Source organism: Centroberyx affinis, unplaced genomic scaffold, assembly GCF_046629955.1.
Source record: "Centroberyx affinis isolate AG114_WGS23_722 - 3 ecotype Tasmania unplaced genomic scaffold, CSIRO-AGI_Caff_v1 ptg000997l_1, whole genome shotgun sequence".
NCBI classification, from domain to species: domain Eukaryota; kingdom Metazoa; phylum Chordata; class Actinopteri; order Beryciformes; family Berycidae; genus Centroberyx; species Centroberyx affinis.
Genome location: NW_027279562.1, coordinates 116,967 through 135,596, shown reverse-complemented (window position 1 = coordinate 135,596; position 18,630 = coordinate 116,967).

Below are 18,630 nucleotides of genomic sequence, written 5' to 3'. Positions count from 1 at the left end.
TATTACCCATGCAATTTCATGATCTTCCACAAACGTCTCAAGAAGTGTTCCAGGTCCGCAGGCAGATCAGACAACAGATTACTCCCGCTGCAGGCCTAAATACACAATATTAAGATTTTAGATGTAATCCCCCCGATTATGATTTTTTTTTTTTTCTGCAAGGAATTACATTCATCATCTTGCATAGTAAGCCGTGTTTATTTGAGGTGGCCCATGGACAGTTTTGCATGTTATCCCTTCAGATCAAGACAAATCTGGTAGCTGGTACCATTGGCCTTATGCCCCTCTGTATCTGCCCCTATCTCTCTAGTACCTGCGCATGACTGATTACATGTTATTCAACTGTGACCAACAGGGATTAACAGTAAAGATCCGTGTCTTAGTCATAACTTATCATGAGAAATGACTGCAGCAATATTTTATATTGCTTAAAACAGACTGGAATAAGTATGTAAGAACAGTATGACTAGTTCTTGATATTTCCTTTCCCTTGCAACATCAGTATTTTTATCAACTCACTTGCCATCTTCACATGATTTTTAAGATTGTGATATTTTGTCTTTGTGATGCTACCCAAGAACGGCAGAGAGTCTCCTACAGAATGGTAAACATTTAGTTTTATATCATGCCTCTATCTGAAGCCTGTAGTTCTTTCTCTGTCAGTGGATCTTGATGGAGTGTATAGGGAAGGTGGAATGAGTTGGGCTTCTTGCAATCAGGCACACGGAAAATGGTTAATTCCACTTGTGATGACACCGGCTCGGCAAGCACAACAGTTTTCAAGTGCTGACACTGACCAGTAATGACTGAACGAATGGATAGAGAATAGAGAAGGGGGGTAGAGAATGGACAGAGAAGGGCTGAGAAAGGATAGAGGAGTCAGTAAAAAAGACACTAGTAAAGTATGAGAGAGAGGGAGTGAGAGAGAGAGAGACACAGCTGCTTCTGCACAATCGCTTTTCAGCATCTACAGTCCCGGGCCAAAATACCATTAATACAAGTGTCAGAGGAGTGAGTGGAATCAGGCAGAGCCGATGGCTTTGAGTGGCTTGAGAAGAAAATGCCCAGGATCCTTTGGGGACAGGCCTGTCCGAGACGCCGTCCATTCTTCTGGCCCTTTTGTGGTGCTGCCTCTCTGTCCGTCCTCCTCCTTTTATTTGTGTGAAGATTAAATTGCACATGATCTCTAATGTCTCTGGTCCTCCGCTTGTCGTAGGTCGACGACCTCCATGCGGCTCAGATAATAGATACATCCTCTGTTTGTCTTGTGGTGAAACGCTCGTCCGCCACAGTCCAGTAACCCGCCATTGTCACACAGTCTGAGGCAATTAAGTAAAATGGTGGATAAGGCCTCGGTGCGTCCTTTCAATATTTATTACATCCTCTTTGTGAAAAGAGCTATTTAGTCGCTGTATCTAAAATGATCTCTAATGCAATTACAACTGCATTTAGAATACACATTAGGGGTAATCTTCACCCCTTAGAGAGGATCCCAATGCTTCGACTGGAGGAGATAACAGATGAAAGTTAGAAGGGACCTTGCATTTCTTTGTGAATAACAAATTGTGAAAGCTCACTAAAGGGTATATCTCCCTTTTGAAGCAAAAATACACTTTGCAGCCAGTTCACACTGGCGTTTCTTCTTATCTTTAAAGTAGTAATCTGCAAGTTTTTTTATTTTGTCTCCATCTTTGGTGCTAAGTGCTCATTACTGTGGTGTTTCTGCACTGAGATCAGCTGTCAATCAAACAGTGTGTCCAGTACTGTGACGTCTTTTTCCTTGGATTTTCTGTTGATGAAGTTTGAGTTTCTGTAGGTGGCGCTCTTTTCTTTGTCTGTTCAGCCATGGTTTTATGTGTAATTGTGTGTAAATGTAAAACACATCACTTCCTGTGCACTAGAGGATTTTCCCTGGAGAGACACCGGGTGTTTAGAAAAGCAAATGCAAAAGCTTTCATGAAAAGTTGAATCACTATTGTGTTATGTCAATTGGCGATAGAGAGGAGACATATATTTTCATGAAAATGATTATGACTTTAACTTTGCACTAGCTGACTTTTCTGCAGATCTGTACAGACTTCAGGCCGGTGTTTCACAGAGGCAAGGTTACATTCAAGTGCATATTCCATCCTCCTGCACTGAAACACTGACTCTCCAGGCCTCCTTTGTGTCTGTAGCCTGGACCGAGTCTCTGAAACCGACTTCCCTCTTTGAGAACCAGTCTGCTGACAGCTTGGAGCCAGTCCCTGTCTCCTCTCGCTCTCTCTCTCTCTCTCTCTCTCTCTCTCTCTCTCTCTTTTGGTCTTTCACTCTCTCTCACTTGCTCTCTCTCTCTCTCGCTCTCTCTTAATTGACTTCCCAGTTTGATAACACATGCCTGTCTGATTGGAGCCGGGCTGTCTCGCTGATGCTCAGAGGAACGTGCCTCTTCAATAGCAGATCAATTAGTCTATTAAGATAACCAGGGACATAGGTCCTCTACCCTGGCTCCTGTTTGAGAGGGGTCCAGAGTTCTGCTCAGTCTCACCTCAACAGTTTGGTACAGTCAGCCGGTAAACTGTATCTGCAAGTACTGTCTTAGTTTGATTATTTTATTACTAATCAACCATAATTTGATTTTGATATCAAAACACTTTTATGTATATCCATCTATAAGGGGATCATTGTCAAATTCAAAGTATTTTGCAGGATTAGAGATTTTTATACATTTATAAGTGGTATATATATATGTATATATATATATGTATGTGTGTGTCCCTAATCCTGCATAAATGCTTTGCAATACAGACAGATGGCATGTCTCTTACTATTTTGTATGCAAGTGATTCGTCTTGAGCATTTGGGTTCAGCCATGGCAGGTGGCTCAAATATTCATTTCATTTTGATAATTCCACAGATTACTCCGAGCAATCTGCATGCAGCTTGCACTAGGCAAGATTTTAATGTAAAAACACACCCGACTTATCGGCCTAAAGCACGAAGTGGGGCTGCAACAGAGAAGAGCGTCCCATCCACACTAACTGAGATGCCGTAGATTTGCCCTTTTTGCCCAAATTAATTTCTGGTGTCGGAATGGTCACTGGCGGGAAATCTTCTCCAAACAGGAAGTGATGAATTGAAACAAATCAAGCAAAATCCAAGAAAAGGATTCACCAACGATGGCTGAACCTCTTTACCACCCCATCCAAAAACATGTAAGGTGTCAGTTTACTGACACCTTACATCTTTACTATTGAAGTCCGCCAAATTCAAACAGGTGCCTCTCACTGCCAGCGTGCGAAGTTGCCTAGTGCAGCTTTAAGATATTCATTTCATAGAGAGAGATCTCTGTACATGCACAGCCCAGTTCTTCTAGATCTATTTTTACTCTTCAGCTTGTATCTAATGAACTTAATCTGCTATTTTTGTTATTATATTCTAGCATACTATACTATTATTACCTTTTTAGACTAACAGCGTAGTCTGTGACCCAGAATGCATTATCAAAAAGGCACCATTTCATTTTGCACTGGTTAAAGCCCTCTACAAGAAGCTGCACAGCTAAAAAAAAAAAAGCACTCTGTCGAGGGCCGCTGGGTCAAGGACACCTGATGGAAGAAAAGTGCTTTTTCTCTTCCGCATGTTATGAGCAGAGTTCTGTGGAACAGCCGGGCCAAATAACAGGTCAATTGACACCACATCGTTACATCAACGCCTCAGATCTGATTTCCCACCTCTTCCCCACTGAAGTATATCCAGCAATTGTGTCCTTTCGTAAGCAACTTTTATAGAGGCCTCATGGAAAGCCCGCGAGCCCAGAGGTCAGGGGCCAATGTGCTGATGGATTATGGGGTTGCGCTGTGGCCTGGTCCTGCTGACAGGCTTTATTGGTTGGGAGGATGAGCTTGTAACCCTTTATATAATTATTGTATTAAGGCCAGTGTGCCCCTGCCTCGCTGGCACTTGTCCCCGGATCAATGTGGAGATAATTTCAGAAATGAATAGTTAGTATCGATCAGCCCCCTTAGTGATGGCTTATCAGCCTCTCGGACAGGTCGCTGTAGATTATTGTGCCATTGTCATTTATGGCCTCTATCATAGTATTTGTATTTTTTGAAGCGGGCTGGGTTCAAACAAAGACAATTCAATTTGCAATGGATTTTTTTCTATCTGTTTTTTTCCTCCTCCTCTCCACTCCCCGGTACACAATAAGCAATAAATCACAATCGTTTGTGTTTTTATCTCCTTCTCTCCTCCGTTGCTCGTCTGACACCCCGGTGCTGGCCCGGTCTCAGAGGACTGGGGGAGGAAGGAAGAAGAGGAGGGCGATGGCGAGCGTCAGCACTTGAACTCTGGCTGAGGGATTGAGTGAGCTTTGGTTCAGACAAACCCATGACCTTCAGGCCTTGTGTTTGTGGAGGAGGGAACTTACTGTTTTTGTTATTTAGTGCTCTTTCTGTGGCCTTAATAAACAGCTGGCAGTGGGGACATTGTCTCTGAGCGGCTTGAACAACACTTCTTTCATTTCATTGTGCAGTTTTTAAATACAGCATGTACTCGATTAAAAGAGCTTGCTAAAAATATAGCCAGACCATGCAAACTAGCATACCAGTTAAAGTCTCAGTGCCAGTGTAGGTGTGTTTGTCTGTTTATTCATCCAGTAGCGTCTTTGTTTGAGCAAGGCGAGCCCCCCGGTGTCATGTTTGTACTTTTCCCTCTTGCCTTCTAAACTGTGAATGACAAGATGTATCCATCAGAGGGATAGAGCTCGATTTCAATAGCAGCTCAGGGGGAATCATTCAGAGAAATGTAATTTACTCACTATTGGTCAGTTTGACCCCCGACCTCAATCACTTGACACGGTTGCCATGGAAACCATTGGAAAAAAAAAGAAAGGAGCGAGTCAGATAGTATCATTTCAACAGCTCATCCAATACATGTGGAGCTTCATCTACTTGTACAAAAGGCATCTGGGTGGGAGAAAAAAGGCGAAGGAAAGAAAATGTAAGAGCAACAGAGAGAGAAACGAATAATCCAGCAACATGAAATTATATCATGTCCGAGGTGCAGGGGGTTCGTTAGACTAAGTGGTCTCCATCATTACATAATTATATCAGCAATGCTATTTGTCATAACTGTCAGACACAGTAATTTTTTCACTCCACTGACAGATTAATTACACCCAATTATTTCAGAAGTGTTCTCATACTAATTAGTCATACAGTTACATGCCGCTAATAGCTCAGGGATCAAAGGAAACAAATGACTATCATACATCATTTCAATTAACCAGCATGATGGATTAATTAACACTCTGTCATTTTAATACCCTGGGTGGATGGATATGATGGGGAGTGATCTGAGGAGGATTTCTAGTTCAGGAATGGGGATGAATCCAGATCAGCGATGCATTCCCCGACACAGAAAAAGCAGCCTTGCAAAATATGAATCTCAAGAGGTGGCGCTCAGAGGAAGTGAATGTAGGAAAAACAGACAATTCAGGTATGTGCAGAGATTCAGGCATAGGATTAGAACAATGTAGGATATCTGTGGAAAAAATGTAATTCCCTACGAGGGCAATGCAAATGAAGCCCATATAGAAGTCAATATGACATGGCTACCTAACCATTTCTCATTTTCCTATTTTGCTTAGATGTAGCAGTGTTTTGCACACTGCAAACTTCCCAGTGTTAATGCATGTTGATTTTTCAGTGATTCACTGAATAGGTTGACAAGTGCTGATTGGAGAGTTGTTTGTCCACTATTATGGCTGATATGGCTGTGCAGAACTATCTAAAAGTTAACTCTGACTTAAAAACACTGGCATAGTGTTGATTTTTACACTCAAGTTAAATAATAGATGATTCTGCTGTGTTTTTCACCTTTTGATATCATGCAGTATCCCATCCACCCAGCCCCTTGTCTGATTAACCAACATACTCTCATTAGCGTCTTTCTAACCAAACAGCAGATGCAGAATTAGGTTGACCATGACAGTTTAGGTCAGCGCTGACCAGCTCCTCTGTCAGAGTGAGCATCCCTCATCAGAAGACAGGACATGGGCCTGTTACTCTGCTTGTCAATGATCCTGCAAACTGGATTTTTCTGAGCTCAGGTCTTTTTACCGAAACCAGCTAAAAAAAAATCGCCGGATGCTGCACAATTTTGATAGACGTGTCTATATATTCCCTCCAAACTTAACGGTCCATACAGAGGATTGAATTTAAGATCCATAGCTTTAAATCTTCCCTACTGCACAGGAACCCCAGGGAAGCCGCGTCTCTCCTTTAGCCTCATGCCTTGTTGACCCGAAGCGATTAGACAATATATCTACATTGTTGACCTTACTAATGAAAGTTTGACATTGATTTCTAAATGGGCCATCGTTGTGTTTTACTGTAGAGCCTGACGTGGCGGCTCTCATCCAGCTTTTGAAGCTGCAGGCAACAGTTTTCCACTGCCTAATCCAACTCAATATGGCAGACACACTCACTCTTCATTTGAACAAACAAAAGCAGCACATAATGATCAGCCCTGCCATTATGGCCGATTGATTTGATCTGGTCCAGGGCACTGTGGATTTATTTTCTTTTATGCCCATATAGATGTGTGTCACAGCCTCGATATGCATTGGAAGTGTGTGTAAGTGTGTATGTGTGTGTGTGTGTGTGTGTGTGTGTCCCTAACCAAACAAATGGAGGAGGTTTGGACCAGAGAGCCTGAAGCACTGCTCGTCCTTTAATTGCCATTTACATACTGGCGGAATCATTAATTTCTAATTCCCCTATTATTTGCCCCCCTCCTCCCCACTCTGTCCGACGCTTGTGTCAATGTCAGGGCCCATCAGTGTCACCCAACTGTAGATAGTCATCTGGGTCCCATAGACACCTCTCCATCTCCCAGACAAGTCATGTTTACTTTGCTGTCTTTTTCCATGAAGGCCCACTGCAAAGTCATCGTTCAGCCTGTGAAATATTACAGCCAGTCATGTAGTGGTAAATAAAAAGGTAAACCATGACCACCAGTCGGTGATCATCATAAGGTAAACAACCACCAATATTATGTTTACATGAGTTACATTAGTTAGAAACTACTTACTATGATGTACACTATGAATTCACATCATAGTATAGTTTAATATCAGCCTAAAAAGGTGGAGAAACTGAGTCTAGGTAAGTTTACCCTTCACTACATCCCTGATTATAGTTACAACTCTGTTCCAACAAGGTTCAAGTTTACGCATGTACAGTATTATCAACACATATGGAGAAAACAATCCAATGTGTGCAACGCGTTCAATGATGACTGAACTTCCATTGGAGAGTAACATGCAACACATCAAGTGTGATCCTGGCATTAGCAAATCATCATTGTGGGCAGTGGAAGGCCTCAGGTGACAGTTCAGGGCATTTTACTGGAAGAGGACTTGCTAGATTTACATTTGTGAGTGTAGTAGATAATTGCAGATATAGCTAATCCTATGTCAGTGGGTTTTGTCAAAGTTATCCTGTGAATGGAAAAGCAGCAACATTGTTTTTGTGGTGAAAGTACTACTTTCCCTTCAACTGGCACACCTAGCTCTATGACTGGCACAGAGGTATTATGTGATATGTCATAAGATGGATCTATAGTTCTGCTGTACAAAAAGTAGGCCTACTGAAGAGCAACTTCAGTACAGTTCATTGCAGGCGATTCACTGTAATCAAAGCACAGAGGGAATGAAGACACCTAGAAAATTGCAAAGAAATGAAAGAATAGCATCTGTCTGTCAGCTTAAATTTCACGTTGACCAGTTTTAATTGCATTCTGGCCATCAGGAGAAGCTTTGAAAATGCATAAAAATAGAAATAAAGTAGTTTTGTGCATGATTAAGTCAGGGCCATCCAAATGAATTCCATCACTTAAACTCCAGTCAAAGGGGATTATTGAGCTTTATGATGCAGCCAGTGAAATATCAATAGGATTGGATGGGGCTGTTGGGGCTTTTGCGCACTGCTCTTTTGTTTGGTTGTAAATGAGCTGCATCAAATTCAATGACCACAGAAGCCATTAACAATGGACATATTGGATGAGATTATACCCATGATGCAAAAAGACACACAATTTGGACACAAAAGCACAAAAAGGATGCAACACTGGTCACAGTATTGTGGCCACATACTGTAATGGTGATTCATTTACTATTGGTGATGTTGGCCTTAGTGACGCAAAGGCAGTGGTCAAGTCAAACAATGCATCAGCAATGCAACAAAATTATACATTTTGCAAAAAAAAACAAAAAACAAAAAAACAAAAAATAAATAAATATAAACTTTACAAAGGCATTGCAATCAAACCCAAAGCATCAATTTCAAGGTGAATCTCTGTAGAGATTTTGACCTTCTTCTATAGATTTTACTAAACCAGGTAAGTGCTTTGCATGTAGACATTCTCTATTGGACCTGTCGCTGGCATCAGAAGCCCAGTAGTTGCAATTACTCGCTGATCATCGCCACAAGCCAGATAATAATTAGAGGTTGACGAAATTCAGGGCCAGGTTGGAGAGCTATTGATTTCCCCATGTTCCCTCTTTGGAAGGATCAAGAAAATAAGACATGAAATTTACTGTCTTCATAAAAGTTTTAGTAAATCAGGCCATTTGAAAGGAATATCGACAGTTTTTTCATTACCATACATAGTGTTCTCTAAAGCGTTTTTGATTATTAGCAATAAGAGAGCAGCTTTCTCCTGTGTGTCTTTCATGCACCAATAAATAATGGCTCCTTTGGAAATTTTGGACGTGATTTTAATCACCCGGTGCCACATATAACCTCAGTGAGGTTATAACAGGATTACTTTCCAATTTAATGTTGACAAAGACTGCCTTGAGCTTTCAGCTGAGAAATACGCATATGAAGGTGTGCAGAAAAGAGCAGACAGAAAAACAATGCAAAGACGCATTGCTAAAGGCTAGGGAAAAGGCACAGCGCAACACTTTGAAAACCGAGAGGCGATCACGCTCTCTGATCTTTTCCTCACATGACACAAAATTTCATTGGATCTCTCTTTCTGTCTGTTACTACTGTGAAGTATTGTGGGTGGTTGCAAAAGTTCTCCACAGAAATGATCAATGCGTATAGCAGATGGAGAAAGGGATTGAACGAGAGAATTAGAATTGACAGAGACATGCAGAACAGGCGTTCTGTATGCATGCAGACAAAGTCAAAAGCGGTCCGATTTGAGTTGCTGCGTGTGAGAGAGATGCGCAGCTGAAGCCCAGGGGGTCATTTCCCCTCCTCGATGGACAGACTATTAACTTTTTGATTGGCAGCTCGGCTGACGCTGTCTGTTCATCATTGAGCCCTGTCGATTCCTCAGCATCTGGAAGCCGCACATAAATACGAAGGCCGGAGTATGAACAGTGCATCTCAGCATCCTCTGAAAGGGCTGCATCACATGGCCATAAAGAAAAACAGCAGCATTTCACTGACGCTGATTTCCTCTCTGGCAAGAAGTCACAGAAATAAATGACTTGGAACACTCTGCAGTAGAGAAGACGCTGAGTGCTGACAGCCTTTCTCAAAGTGGTTTTGGTGTATTTTTTTTTGCTTTATTCCTTCCTCGCCCTATCTACTCTTGACAGCAGAGCAACAAAATTTCACCCTGCCGGACTGCATGATTTCAGCGATTTCTTTAGAGAAATGGCGCTGCCTGCCCTACAGTCGAATATTTAAGTGATGGAACTTTGCAAACCTTACTTCAGCTCTCACTTTAATTACTTGTTAGTCTTTTTATAGGGAAAGAAAATATGGCTGTCAGGGTTTATGGGGGGGCAGAAAAAAGGGCTGACCTGTTTTATCTGCCCTTGCACACGCATCAGTGTAATGATGACAAAACGGGATGTTAACTAATGATTAGTAGAAATGGTTGCAGTTAATTAGTTGGTCCTTCGTTTATCGTTCCATTTGCACATTTTGGGGAGCAATCGTTATTAATTAGGGCCATCATGCCGAAAGGGGTGAGGTGGAACCCTACAGCCAAGTTAATCAGGCTGCAATGAAAGCTCCATTATCCTGCTCCGTCCCGTTGGCCTGTGATCTATTAGCATTATCTAAAAGCTGCAACGGGATCAAAGACAGGGTTGAAAAAAAAAAAAATCAACGGGACATAAACAGGGTGGCTTTGATTGGCCCAATTCTTGGGTCACTGGTTATATGGGAGAATCTCACATGATATTGTGTGGCTTTTTGTGTCATTGCATAAATCCAGGCTGTTTGTATTGAGCGTATTGGAAGAGGGGTTTAGTATGTGTGATTGTGGATTCGTCTGTACGGGCGGTGGAGCTGTTTGGAGAGGGACAGGATGGGTGGAATGGGTAGGGTTAGCAGTGGTGGGTGAAGTTGAGGGTAAAACAGCCACTTTGCTTAAGGAGGTTCTTAACAATGTGTAATTTACTTAAAGATTTAAAGTCAGATTTTTCTTGAAACAAGTGAAAAAATAAGCTCACTTGTTTCCAATGTAAATCAACTTGTTTCAAGATTTTTTTTTAGAAGTTTGGATACTACCTTGTTTTAAGGTACCAACACTTGCGTTTAGGAAAATATGTGAAACAAGTGCAATTATCTCACCCTATTAGCAGAGTTGTGTGCTTGTTTTAAGAAAAATAAGATTTTAAGACTCAGTATGAGACTTAGTGACTTAAGATGGACATTTTGATTCAGTGTGCAAATAATCTTTTCCACAGTTTGTAAACATTTTGAACACATTTGTACAGAAAAAAACATACCAGGCCTTTATAGTTCCTGTCATCATCAGATTTTCCACTGCAAGTAATGTATAATAAACTGCATTGGATCCAACTAAATCACAGAAGCTCAGCAGTGGTGAGATCAGGTTATCCTGTCTTGGTATATCCTGCAAAAGAGATGTAAATAATTTGTTGGCTGCTAAATCTGGAGTGTGGTGGGATTTTTGGTGAATGCAAATTAGTTAAAGGTCTCCTCCCTGAGACTTAATACCATGAAAGAGTGGGGGCGTTCATCACAAATAACCAGGGACTGGGCACCAAAGTGTAAAGGAGGAAATCAATGCATTTTCAGGGCCTATTTCATGTAAATGAGCTCTGAAGGAAACTGATATGGTTAAGGCAAGGTTACAGAGAGAGAGAGAAAGGCCAGTGTCCCAAGAAATCAATAGAATAAACTTGAGAAATTATTTAGATAGAGCAGATATGAACATTGAAATAAACAAATAACTTTAAAGGAAATCAATCATATAATTTAAAGAGTAAACAGCTTGAACCGGGGCGATCTCCCTCATGGTTTAGACGAATAGAGGATTTTTAATTTCATCATTGATATTATGTCAGACTTGGAGATTTTGCAGATGGCTGCAACCAGGAGGAGGAGAGGAAAATCAATTGAGTCTAGTTCTGTGGTCTTAAGAGATGTTAGATATTTACAGCATGGAGGTATGGACCCTTGTATAAATTTACATTTTAAGAGATAAAAGACCTCTGTATTTTATCTTGTTATTGATAATAGAAACTGTCGACTTTTATCCTGTCCCATCGCAGGGAAGCCTAGCTGTCTCTGTCTGTGTGTGTGTGTGTGTGACCGAGACAGGGGATGAGAGTGTGTTTGTGTGCATGAGAGAGAAAGAGAGAGGGAGAAAACGAGAGACAGAGCAATGGTCTGAGGCAATTTCAAGCCTTTATTTTCTTGATACACAAAAGCCAGGCTTTGTGTGTGGTTGTTTTTTCATCCCGCTTCCACGGCGAGGCAATCGAGGTGGCATAATTGCATCACAGGTCCAGAAATATAGGCTTGCAATTTAGAAGGAGGACGAGAAGAAGAGGAAGAAGAGGAGAATGAGAAGAGAGGACGTGGGGGGAGGAGCGGGGGGGTAGAAAAGGCATCTCAGACAGGTTCATTTACGGCTGGAACAGGGACAGAGAGGTTAAGACATTGTGACAAGAGACAAAGTAAATGTATATGTAAATGCAAGAGGTTGTTATCACTCCTAAAACACTATGCAGCTTTTTCGCGCTTTGGAGACCTAAATTATATTTAGGCCACATAAAATCCAATAGTCCAACTGTGACCCGCTGCTATGTAAATGGTTCAGGTAATTCTTTAAAACACTGCACTGGTGGCCAAACGGTGGGAGCAAATAACAACAAAGTGTTTACATCATTTGAATGATTTAGGGCTACTTTAAGCGATCACTTTAATAGACTCCGGTGTGCTGGTGCAGACTTCCAGGTTACAGCTTTCCCTGCTCTTTCTCACTCCATTTCTACTCCGCCTTAACAAGAACCACTTGGAAAAAGAGAAAACAAAATTTGCTGTTGGAGTTTCTTTCCTTCACACGTTAAGACCTTGTATAATCTAGATGTTTACTTACAAACTACAATTATGTGATCTGCAAATGCAATACAATATAATACTCTAGGGTACACTTCAGGCTTATTGTGAAACACCTATTAGCGGCATGGCAGATTACTACGGAAAACATTTTTAAAGATAAATTAATTTCTTGATTTCCACGACACCTTTGTCATTGCTTTGGTGTTTTGAATGTGGGCACATGGTCCAACATACTGTAAACACAGACACTGAATATAGACTGCAGCTACTGATATTTCTTCTACCTTGCTATATTTATTAAAAGAAAAAGACACTTTCGTTGCTTCTGTAAACGTAAAATGCATCACTTCCTCGACCTCCTCACAGGTGTTTAGAACAGCAAAAGCTTTCATGAACTAATAGTACCAATAGTACTAGTACTAATACTAATAATAGAGAGTAGCAAAACTGACATTTATTTCTATGAAAAAGTTGCGTATTCCTACTTTAAGGCTCTTATTCCATGTATATTCCCAGCACTTTGCTCTTACCTGACCTTGCACTCCTCATTTTTAGTCGCTTGTAATTTTTAGTGTTGTAGGAATTGAAGCTTATCCTACTGTTGCACTCGTTGTACATTGGTCTGAATAAGAATGCCAGCTAAAAGCCTAAGATGTAAAAAAAAATAAAAAATGAGACAGTGTTCTCAGCCATGTAGTTGAAAATAGTAACACGACCTCAGAGAGGAAGGACTGTTCATTGCAGAGAAACAGAATAAAATGTGCAACAGTTGTCTTTGTTAGATACTGTACAATCATACCCAAATCAGTCAGAAGCAAAAAGGTGATAGCAGCACTGCCTGAAAAGCAGACTCATTTGGTTTGCCACCAGCACTTCTTTTTTTCCCCCTCATTGCCTGCTGTGAAAAGAGGTGTATCCACCCACCCCTTGTCCACTTTAATTTTTAATTACCATCTTCCGCTCACCTTTGTTATAGTCATGACACGCTCGCGTTAAGCCGTGTACGGCAGGCAGGCTGCAGGGAGGAGGGCTACGCTTGTTCTGCCTAACAGAGTGGCTGGATTCACTTCTCTAATTATGCAGGCAGACATGCTCTGGGGTGAACTCTGGTACCAACATGCTGCCTCTGACACGGGATCAGGGCCCCGGGGCCGCCGGGGCTGAGAGACAACCGAGGACGGAGAAGAAAATCCACACAGCGACGAAAAAGGAAGGAAGATTTACCATAATAGGACAACTGAGATAGTGTGAATGAGCTGCAGTTGGCTGGTTCCTTGGTCCGAACCAGATGGAAAAGTTTACTTTGTTGCATTATTGTATTTGGTTTATTTAGGTTCCCACTTTCCAATTATAAGTGAACCAGGGCTTGTAAACAGAAGTTACATAGACTCACAGCTTGTTTATTTGGCAGAGTTTTGGTAACCTGTCATCCCACAACAAATCTGATTCTAGTCCCTGAAACTTCAGCTAAGCATGATGGACTTGTCTGTGCTGTAATTGACCTACTCTAGTGTTAAGAACACATGAAAAAAAAAATATGATCATCAGTCCAGAATGTGGTTGGCCCTTCATTTTGTTATGCTAGGCTTTCTAGCATGAGTAACCGCTGGCTATGAGATGTCAACATCTGGCTCCTTATACCCATAATGCCTTGCATTTTGGTGTTGTTTCCTGTAGTTATGTTCTCACTCCTAACAAACAGCACCACAGTTATCTTGGAAGAGGACAGAGATTGTTATTTTCCAAATGAAGCAAACTAAAGGAGCAAAGAGTCCTCCAGAGTTTGAATGAACTGCTCCACACATGCTAGGTGTGAACGCACCTTTAGAGGACCGCGGCCAGCAGAGAGAGAAAATGTCAGAGAGATGATGTATTGTTGAATGGATTGTCTGCAGCTACTGAAGCCCATCCTCCCTCCAATCAAACATGAATACTGAGTGTAGACTCAGGCCTGTGAATTAACACATCTTGCTTAGCATGTATAATTGATATGAATTGATCCTTGTCTGCTCTCTAAAGACCCTCTTTTGCTGTGTGTGTGTGTGTGTGTGCATGCGCACACAGTTGAGTTAGATAGTGCATGTGTGAGAGAGAGAGAGAGAGAGAGAGAGAGGCTAGGGAAGAGTGAGCTGCCATTAGTGCCAGCTAGTTTGACAGAGACAGTAATTGATGGGTCAGCATGTTTCAGAGTGGCCGCTAAAGCTTTGTTAATTGTCATAAGAAGTTCAAATTGATTGGGCCGCTGCATTAGTACATACAGTTGAATTGATTAATGTTTTGTTCTGAAATGAATGCGCGTAATGGATGGGTTGGTGTGGCACTTTATTTATTGAGTTCATTAATGCAGGCCTCAGGACAAGAGTGATGCCGGTGGCCGGGGGCGTGGAGAGAGAGAGGGAGAGAGAGAGAGAGAGAGGGGGAGAGAGAGAGAGTCAGGTTATGAAACACTAATCAGTGTTAGTGGCCAACAACAGTAATGCAGCCGCAGAAGTGCAGCAACTACAGTGAATGATACTTGCAATACTGGATTATAGAGAACAGTTTATTGTATCGCTGTGTGTGTGTGAATGTGTGTGTGTATGCATACATGTTTAAGGGGGGGGGGGGGGGGGGGGGGCAAGGAGACACAGTGAGGGTTGCACTAATCCAATTTGGTTCAACCTTTTTGTGTATTCACCCATATGGTGGCACCAGAGAGTATAATCTGCCTCTATAGCCCCGCCACCCCATTCATCATGTGAAACACTATATTGATATTGGTTTACTGTATGTTAATGTAAATCATTCCATTTGGTCATTCATATCGATGTAACTAAGTTTAGAATCAGAATTAAGTGCATAAAATGTACAAAGAATGAATGTTACATCAGCACATAATGGTACCACGTTACAGGACAAACTATTTGTACATGTTGTGTTCCTGCAAATAAAGAGGTTTCTGATTGCAATTCTGTGTGGGCAGTTGAATCAGTGATGTAGTGGTAAATAAAATGGTGGACAAACTATGACCTCCAGCCTTAATTTATACTCTTCTTTTCCTGAGAAAAAAAACAAACAAACATAATTATCTGACTTTTCTCAGTTTAATCCTAGTTACTATAATATTTACACTGAATTTAGGTCATAAAGGCTTATGTCAGCCTGAAAACGTGGATAAACTGAGTTCATGTATGTTCACCCTCCACTGCTCCCTGGTTATAATATGAGTGAATGAGTGCAGTGGCCGAGAGATGCAATTGGCAATCTGTGTTATGCTGTGAATGAAGAGATCAGGGGGTGAGGTGGGTGTAGGTTCACCATGTTCCTTTAACACAATTTAGCACATGTGTGTTTCCTGGTTATACTGTATGGTGGTCCCACATATTGACTATGGTGATTGAGATGAAGTGCTTTAATATGCTAAACACCAGAGGCACATAACAGGAGATGTACACAATATCTCTCTGCTCTCTGTGTTATTCCTCCCATCCACTATTTAGTCTTTTCCAGAGAAGTTGTAAGCAAGATGTTGGGGGCTTTGGGCAGGAAAGGGAAGGGAAGTGGGGGGGGGGGGGGGGGGGGGCTTAAGGAAGGGTCACGTTTAACACAGCAGCTGAGAGAAGTTACAAGCACGACCAACCTCTTTTTTTTCTAATCATGTTAAGGAGAACAAGAAAACAAGAAATTTACCCTTCAAATGGAAAAGCGGAGCTCTTAACCAAGCCACAATTGTATTTACAGACCTTGCATTGTACTGTTGGTCCAAAAAAAGACAGAAACAGAGGGAGACAGAGAGAATGAGGACACATACACACACAACTGCACGCACACACATACAAATACACAAAAACAATAGTGCACAAAACAGCTTAAACCATTAACAAGATTACATCCTAAACCATAAAGGGATGTTGTAACAGCATAAACATAAGCTTGTCAACATGGGCATGGCAGGATAATAGCTGCAGGGAAAAGCGCTGTTTAACCTTTACAAAATCGAGATTATGAGCTGGGCGCTTTGAAATCACTCATTATGTTGTTGATGCTTTGAATGGTTTTACCACCTTTTTTCAATATAAATAGGTGTAGATTTTCATATACAAGTGTATTATGTAGGCATGACCACGGAGATCACCTTGCATTCAATTCAATCTGGATAGGCCAGGCCGGCACATGACTTTTATGTTTATGTTTCATTGGAAAATATATCAGTATTTTTAATGCACCTGGGCAGAGAGCCAATGCAAGCACTCGTAAAGAGTCCCAGTCCTCAGTGCCACACAAACAACCATGTAAGCCACTCTACTATTACAGCGGGGATAAAAGAGAGATTGAAAAAGCAGACAGTAGCTCAGTGACAAAGTGTAACACAATTAAAACAATAAAGTCTCACAAATGAACATGTCACTGTGGAACCTTATCAATTAGGCATCAAAGTGGAGGCCGCCTCTGAGGTGCTTCCACCTATTCTTCCTGTCGCGCAACGCCGTAATAACTCCCCTTCGCCCGTTGGCTGGGAACCTATTTGTATGCGTCTGCGTTTCCTCCTTGCACAGCGGCATGGTCGGACGCTCTATTAATCTTTCTATATGAACAGTTACTGGCGCTGATGAAATTGGGCCCAATGAGGCGAGCCTCCAGTGGCCGGGATAGGCCCCATTCATCTTGATTTGATTCGCGCGCTGACACCGGAGCACTCTGATGACAGAGGTTAAGTCAGTGAGTGGCCGTTGCCTTCTTGTTTGCTCTTTCATGTTCCCCCCCTTTAACCATCCACCGCCGGTAGAAATGAGTGGTGGGAGAGCAGGGGGTGTCTCATGTCGATTTCATGGGGGCACAAACTGGAACATCCGATAACTCCCGCACGGCTGATTTCACCCCCTGTCACCAGCCAGCACATCTCAAACAAATATATACAGCAGCTCCAGTTCTCCTTGATAGTGTGTGACTTCTACAGATCAGAGATAGATGGGGGAATAGAATCGGCTGCCTGACAAGCGGCACCCTCTCTCATCCAGCAATTTCACAGTGTCATTTTGGGATTATTTCATTACTTGCCATGATCCATGACTGAAACTCATTTTGGCCCTGAGTGCACAGAGAAAATGTGTGACAAGCAGAGAGAAAGAGTGAGAGATGGTAGCACTAAGCAGAAACAAAAAAAAAAAAAAAAAAAAGTCTGAATACTTTTGAGCCATTTGAATAATTAAACCTCAACTCTTTAAAGTATTCACCGGAAAACTTTGGGCAGTCACTGGATACTGCGTGTGCGTACACTGTGTTTTTCTTGGACAAGGAGGGTTTTGCCTTGTGGTGCGGCTGTTTATTTGTGAATGGCAATGCATGTTTAAATAATTAGTATTGTAGCAGCGGCCAGCTAGTGATACCAAATTGTCTGTTTCTATGCTTCTCATTAGCCGCTGAGACGGCCCATCCAGCCGGGGCTATGATGTCAATAAGGAACAGGTCCAAGGCCTGCGGCGGCGTGTAGCGCTTCGCCCTCCAGCACCTCTCGGTTTTGCGAGGTGCCTCTCAGGTTACAGACGGATCGCAGGCAGGAAGTATCGCCACATTAGGTCCATTACGTTAATTAAGAATGTTTAATTTCTAAAATGGAGCATGAGACGGAGGCATGACTCATGGCTTGCCGTTTCCGTCCTATCTTAAAATAAAAATAAAAAAGGCGCCTACTTAATGGTTTGGCATGCAAGGAGCGAACATGATACCGTGCTCATTTTCACTGCAGGCTCAGTATTGGCACTTTATGAAAACTAGCTGGTCATGTTGAAGAGCGTGAAGGATGAGGAGGCTGTTTGAAATAGGAGCCTCTAATGAGCACACACACACACACACACACACACACACACACACAAACACACACACACACACACACACAGAAACTTGAAGATTACACATAATCTGCAGAATCATGAGTGTTAACATACAGAATATATCGCTATTCATGCCTTTATTTGGGCAGAATCCCCCCACAGTGTGCCATGGGATGTATCCAGCTATACAACACCTACATGTTAGCAGGCTTTGTTTATGCCTGCTACATTCAACCTTTACAAAACCCAGCATGTTAATTGTTCCTTGTCTATCATACTGTATGTTTGCACATGTTCAATGGGAGTGATGCACACTGAGGTAGAGAGATTAAGCGGACCCCGCTGGCTGCACTGTTACCTTGTCAAATCCCGACACACACACACACACATCTGTGACTATATGTGTATGCATCCACCGCTGGTATTGTTACCTCCCAGTAGGGGGGCACTGTAAACCGCTTAGACATGGAGAGCTTTACTGCCTTTATAGCTTC